Consider the following 6,726-nt stretch of genomic DNA (forward strand, 5'->3'; position numbering starts at 1 on the left):
GTGCCATGATCCAAGAATTGTTTGGTATGAATTTGGTTTTTTGAATTTGCTGAGAATTGTTTTAGGGCCAATTGTGGTCAATTTTAGAGTATATGCCATGTGCAGACAGAAAGAATGTATATTCTGTTGGTTTGTGGTAGAGAGCTCTGTAGAGGTCTATTAGGTCCATTTGATCGAGTGTCAAGTTCAGGTCCTGAATATCTTTGTTAGTTTTCTTTACTGATGATGTGTCTAATACTGTCAGTGAGATGTTGAAGTCTCCCACTATTATTGTATGGCTATCTATGTCTCCTCATAGGTCTCTAAGAACTTCCTTTATGAATCTGGGTGCTCCTGTGTTGGGTTCATATATTTTTAGGATAGTTAGTTCTTCTTGTTGAATTGAACCCTTTGCCATTTTGTAATGCCCTTCTTTGTCTTTTTTTATCCCTTGTTGGTTAAAGTATGTTTTGTCTGAAATTAGAATAGCCACCCTTGCTTTTTTCTGTTTTTCATTTCTTTGGTAGATTTTTCTGCATCCCTTTACTTTGAGCCTGTGGATGTCACTGGATGCAAGATGGGTCTCTTGAAGACAGCATCCATTGGGTTTTGCTTCTTTATCTAACTTGTCTCTCTGTGCCTTTTAATTAGGAAAAAAAAATGGAATGCTTCATGAGTTTGCATGTCATTCTTGTGCAGCGGCCATGCTAATCTTTTCTGTATTGTTCCAATTTTAGCATATGTGCTGCCAAAGCGAGAACTACCGAAACGGTTTTTAAAGTTGCCCTAACATCCCCTGCTTCCCTCTATTCATTCACAAAGGAAGATGTGCTCCTTCTCTGGTTGAAAGACTACTCATCAAAATAGAATCTTTATTCCACTTTTTTCTGATTTCACATAAAATTGGCTCCAGCAATATTCCCTCACTCTCCTTTATTTCCACTTAAACCTTTAAATGTAGTCAGCCTTTCCTTCAGAGAAAACAAGCAACCTGCCTAAAAGACTATCCCTTCATGCTCATCCAAGTCTCTTCTAAGTGTTGACTACACTTGATGCCATTCACTTCTCAATTTATTGCATTGTGCCCTTTGTTCCCACTAACCCACTTAACTTCAACTAACCCACTATTATCTCCTAACTATTAGATACAATTTCTGGTTTTAATCTCACTGGACGGTGCTGTCCTGTTGTCCCCCTAGATTTTTATCTTTCCTTCTCATCCTTTTTCACTGACTCTTAAATGTTATGGTTTTCCAGGGTTTGCTTCAGACCCTCTCTTTCAATGTGACCTCCTTGAGTGGTCACATTCATTTTACAGTTTCTGTCTACATGTTGATAACTTGCAGAGTTAACTAATCTCTAACTCTGTCTCAGACTCGCCCTCAGGTGTCTTTCTTATAAACAGCTAAAAACATGGAATAAAACAGATAAAGACACGGATATTGCTATATCTGGGGAGGATACAAGTTCCTCCCTGGGATGGGCAATGTGGACCCTGCTTGTCTCTCTGGCCACGTGTCTCCTTCTAACTCCAGCCACTCCCAAACACGTGATATTGTTCCTAGTCCTGTGCCTGTGCTCATGCTGGCCACTATGCCTGTAACACCCTCACCCACCCCACTGCATTCCTTTCTTGGAATGACTAAGCATTCCTATCTCTCCAGGCTGGGCTGGGTGCCTTCCCGCATTTCCTATCCTCTGTAGCAACATCTCTCAAAGCATCGACTAATACTGTATTAAAACCATCTCTTTGTGAATTAGCTCTTGCCCTTTATCTGTGAGGTTCCTCAGGGCAGATGTTGGGTCTTATCGATCTTATTCTCAGTACCAAGCACAAGGTCTGTCATATTAAAAACTGCTCAACAAACAGCTGTTTAATGGAACTGGTAATTGCATTGACTATATTAGGCTCTAAGGAAAAACTAGGGAAACAAGAGATGGTATCCCCCTATTCTTTTGCAGGAATAAAACTACACAATAAAAGCCCTACCAGACAATTTTCACATGTGAATCCATCTGTTCTGTGAGTATACTCTGGAGGTGTTTGCTACAGATCAAATCAGGCTATAAAAAGAGAATTGAATCTTGATCAGAGGTTGCCAGAGTATGGCCTTCTTTAGAGCTAAAGGATAGCTCTAGTTATAGATTTTGTTTCTAAGGATGACATTGGTGCTGCAGTACATTGCAACAGGAATGCATCAGTGTGAGAGCATTTATGATTGTTTCCTTTCCCCCTCAGCATAAAAATAGCTTGTCCCTCTAGGAAAGACAGCCTGACTTTATTAATGAAAGTGAAATTCTTCCTAAGGCCCTAACAGTATATTTAAAATGAATAGAAAGCACCACCAATGACAGATAAGATGAATTTTGCCCAAATTGTCCTGGAGCCCTTTCCTATATATTTTAGAGAATATGAAATAAATACATGGGTTACTCTATCTTCTGAAAAGATACTGAAGACACATTTCTTTACTCTGACTTTCTTATATGTATTTCATTCTATACTTACACAACTTAAAGTTACTGTTCTGAGAAGTGGTTTCAGGTTTTCCCAGTGAGAAGTAAAAATGAGTTCTTAAACCAGAAATAAAACTTTCATAAAGCCACTTTAAGGGTTTATATTGTATCCGCCAACAACTTGGAATTAATGGATTGCATGTTTAACATTAATATCCATGTTTAAAGAGATCTCTGGTTACCTAACACAATTTCTTTATTCCTTTTAGCAACATGGTTCAATTCTTAAAATACAAGTGTTATTAAAAACATCTCAAATCTTTCCTTGCCTTGCTTTTTTCTAGACAATTGTATAAACTTGAAAGCACCAAGTAGCTATTACATCTTCCATTTTTACTTCTTGGACTTAGACTGTTTTACTTCCTATGAAGCAAATGCCTTTGATATATGTACACTTTGATAATAACTGGTGACATTATCTGACCTTAAAGGTTGTTGGTAGAGATGAACATATTATAATGTTTTCTTATTTCTAAAAAAAAATACATCCTGACTTCATAGCTTATAATTTTGCCCATATCAGATATGAAGGTAAGAAAAGCTACACAACCTATAATTTCTGTTTTCAATAATAGAGGATTATAAAACCTGTTCAGAATCTATCCTCATTCTGTAAGAATGTGCCCTATTCCAACAGACATTTCAGAACATCAATTACTATGCATGCAGTAATTTTGAGATATTATTTATAATTCCTTAAAATGAAACTAAGATCTTTCTACTCTAACCAGTTTTAAATAAGGATCTGCCAGTGAATCCAGGACTAGTACTACACGAAATTGTCAGAAAAAAAAATGTGTCTATTTTTTCAGGGAGAGAGGATCAGTGGTTTACATCAGATTCTCATTGTGATTAACAAAAGGCTAAATTCCACTGAAATAAGTAAAGCCTGCTCGTAGATATTCTTCCTTCTATCCTTTCTTTAATTTCTTCCAGTATCTTCTAGATTCAAAATTCACTGGTAAGTACATTGAACTAGAAGTTACAAAACCCAGGAGCTACTTCCAATTCTATTATTTACTAACCATGTGGCTTTGGGCAAACAGCATTTCTCTAAGCTTTAGTTCTCTTATCCTAAAATGTAGATAATAATGCCCTACAGTTCCCCGCCAAATGCGGAGGGCATAGCCTGAGTTATCAGAAACCAATAGCCGATTCCTCTTTCTTGAATGGAGATAGACATAACAATAAATCAACATCATAATTAGAATGTAAAAGAAGAAATCACTTTCATAGTTAAGACATTTTAAAATTTCACTCATCAGCTATGTAATGAAAAAGATGTCAAATCAGGAAAGGAAAAAATGGGATTTATTTAGTCAGTGCGGAGGACAGACACCCTGGTTGCCAACCGTGCCGGTTCAGAGTGACAGCCCTGGAAGGCTGCTCTCGGATAAAGTCATTCCTGCCAGCATTCTCACTGACATTCTTTATAAGATACATTTTGCTACCATTACATTAAATTTAACTTATGTTATAAATGATGGGAAAGTTTTTGTCTTAAAAATAGTCACTCCATCTGTATTCTGAAATTATTCTGTTTCATCGCCATTGTTTATTGTGCTATCTCAACCATGCACTGTAGTCCATTCCATATGGGACACATCAGAGTAGCAATCTTTTTGATGGTTCAAACCTCAAATAAAATAATGTATGCATAAAGATCCCTGAAGTATTTAGTTTAAGTGTTCTTGCACAAAATTCAACACTTTCTGAGTGATGCTTTTTCTCCCATTTTCTTCCTTCTCTTTCTCTCTCTCACTCATCCTCTCAATAAAAGACAACAACAAAAAATCAATATAATAATAACTAGCTGTTAGTCTATTTTGTGTTGCTCTAAAGGAATACCTGAGATTGGATAATTTATGAAGAAAAGTTTATTTGGCTCATGGTTATGCAGGCTGTGCAAGCATGGCACCAGCATCTGCTGGGCTTCGGATGAGGCTTCAGGAAGCTTTTACTCATGGAAGAAGGCAAAGGGGGAACAAATGTGTCCCATGGTGAGAGAGGAGGAGGTGCCAGGCTCTTTAAACAACCAGCTTTCACATGAACAAATAGAGCGAGAACTCTCATTCATTACCATGGGGAAGGCACCAAACCATTTATGACGGATCCACCCACACGACCAAAACACCTCCCATTAGGCTCCCACCCCAACACTGGGGACCATGTTTCAACGTGAGATTTGGAAGGGAACAAATTTCCAAACTATATCACTAGCGTTTAGTAGAACTTACTATCTGCCAACTATTCCACTCAATGCTAATAAACATATTTATTACATTAATGGATTCATGATCAATATATTATTTCATTTAATGTTCTTTACAACCCTATGAGGTAGGTACTATTAATAATCCATTTTAAAGCCAAGGAAACTGAGGCACAGAGAGGCTAAGTCATTCTTGATGTAAATGCTAAGTGATGGAGCTAAAATTAAAACTCCAGATATTAGGCGTCTGAGTCTCAAGCATCAAACACAATGTAATAAATGTGAAATAAGGATAGGACACTAGCATTCTTTCAGTTGTCAACGAGTATTTCTTGAGTGTGTAGAAAGTGGTAGATCCTGTCCTATGGTGCTGGAACTATGAAGGTAAGTGAGATGTAATCCCAGCTCTCAAGAAGCTTACGGTCTATTTCTGTGCTGTCCAATATGGTAGCCCCAAACCACCATGTAGTTACTTTAATTTAAATTTAAGGAATTTTAATAAATAATTTAAATTAATTATTTATAATTTACACTTAAGATATAAATTATAATAAACTAAACTAAAACAATTGAATTGAATACAATTAAAAGTAAATAAAACTTAAGATTTAGTTTTTGGTCATACTAGCCATATTTTGGGTGCTTAATAGCCACGTGACTAGTGGCTGCCATACTAGACAGCACAGATTAGAACATTTTCATCATTGCAGCATGTTCTATAGGCAGTGCTGGGTGTGCTTGTGTAGGGGTGGGGGGATCAAGTAAACAGGGAACTTTTCAGTAGCTTGTATCAGCGCTATGCAGAGTGACATGGTGCCTTAGGAGCACAGAAAAGGGGACACCTGACTCAGGCCACAGGACTTAGAAATAGAAATGCTTTTCAGTGCAGGTGAATAGATCTAAGCCAAGATCCAGAAGGTTAAGTGAGAATTAGGCAGACAAAGTGAGGGAATGGATATTTTAGGCAGAGGTAAGATGTTTCTTAGCTATTTTTTTAGCATGACTCTTCCAGATCAAATATTTGGTACTTAAGTACTATTCTCAAAGAATCTGAAATATTAAAGCAAAATACCTGAGACCCCAGGATGGAAATGGGTCATGGGATGGGGAAAGGAAACGCCCATCCTCATCCTGATGTTTTATACTCTGCCCTGCAGCAATGCTGAGCTGCCAGCCAACAGGCACAGTCTCCTCCAGCTTTTGTCAGGCAGCCCCGTTAATCAGAGACTTTCAACTATCATTCCACACCACAGCAATGTGAAATGCTCCAGGCTGTCACCTAGTCCTTTCAGGGTAGTTTCTCTTTATTTTACTTTAGTCCCATTTCTTAAAATGTAGGGACTGTCAGAATGCAGTGACAATTATGAGAATTTCAAAGGTGACTTTGCCTACCAAGCCGAGTTCCTAACAGCCTGATGGAGTGGATCGTATCACTCATTATTTTCATGCGGAAGAATGCTGTAGTGTGGCAATTTACAGAAAAGGTTATTGAATATTGAGGTAATAATCTTGTAGCTTTTCCTCCACATTTCAAGGGCATAAGTTGGAAACTGTCATTAATATGGTAAAATCATAGATATTAACAAGGATTTAATAAGCTATACACACACACAAAAATCCATTCTCAAGGAATACATTCAGAAGAATATTATTCATTAATTCATTGGCAAACGATTATATGAATTCAAAAAGGAATTAAAACTGAATGACTTATGAGACTAAGTAGGAAGATATACAAATTTTCACCTTTAGGTCATCGATTTTCATTTTTCTGAGTTGAATAAGACTAAGGGGATTTTTGACTGAAAATAAACTTGGACATATGGGTTTGTCTTAACCTAAATTGGCCTCATGTTTTCTTTAATCTTTATTTACCTAGAAAGGCCCATGACTCTTTTTTCAAACTACATTCTGTTTTTTTCTTCTTACATAAAAAGACAACCGGAGAGGGAAGGCAGGTATAATTTCTGGGATCAAATATTTAAATTTTATTGTCTCCTGAAATGTTTTTATTTCAT

General features: G+C 37.0%; 1 non-coding gene across 1 annotated transcript; it reads right to left on the reverse strand.

The window, feature by feature from the left end:
- Nucleotides 1-633: 633 nt before the first annotated feature.
- LOC116477105 (U6 spliceosomal RNA) lies at nucleotides 634-740 on the reverse strand. The gene has a single exon (XR_004250353.1). It is a non-coding gene; the product is annotated as a U6 spliceosomal RNA (small nuclear RNA).
- Between the last annotated feature and the right edge of the window lie 5,986 nt (nucleotides 741-6,726).

This window comes from Hylobates moloch, unplaced genomic scaffold (genome assembly GCF_009828535.3).
Source record: "Hylobates moloch isolate HMO894 unplaced genomic scaffold, HMol_V3 SCAFFOLD_2, whole genome shotgun sequence".
Classification (NCBI taxonomy): Eukaryota; Metazoa; Chordata; class Mammalia; order Primates; family Hylobatidae; genus Hylobates; species Hylobates moloch.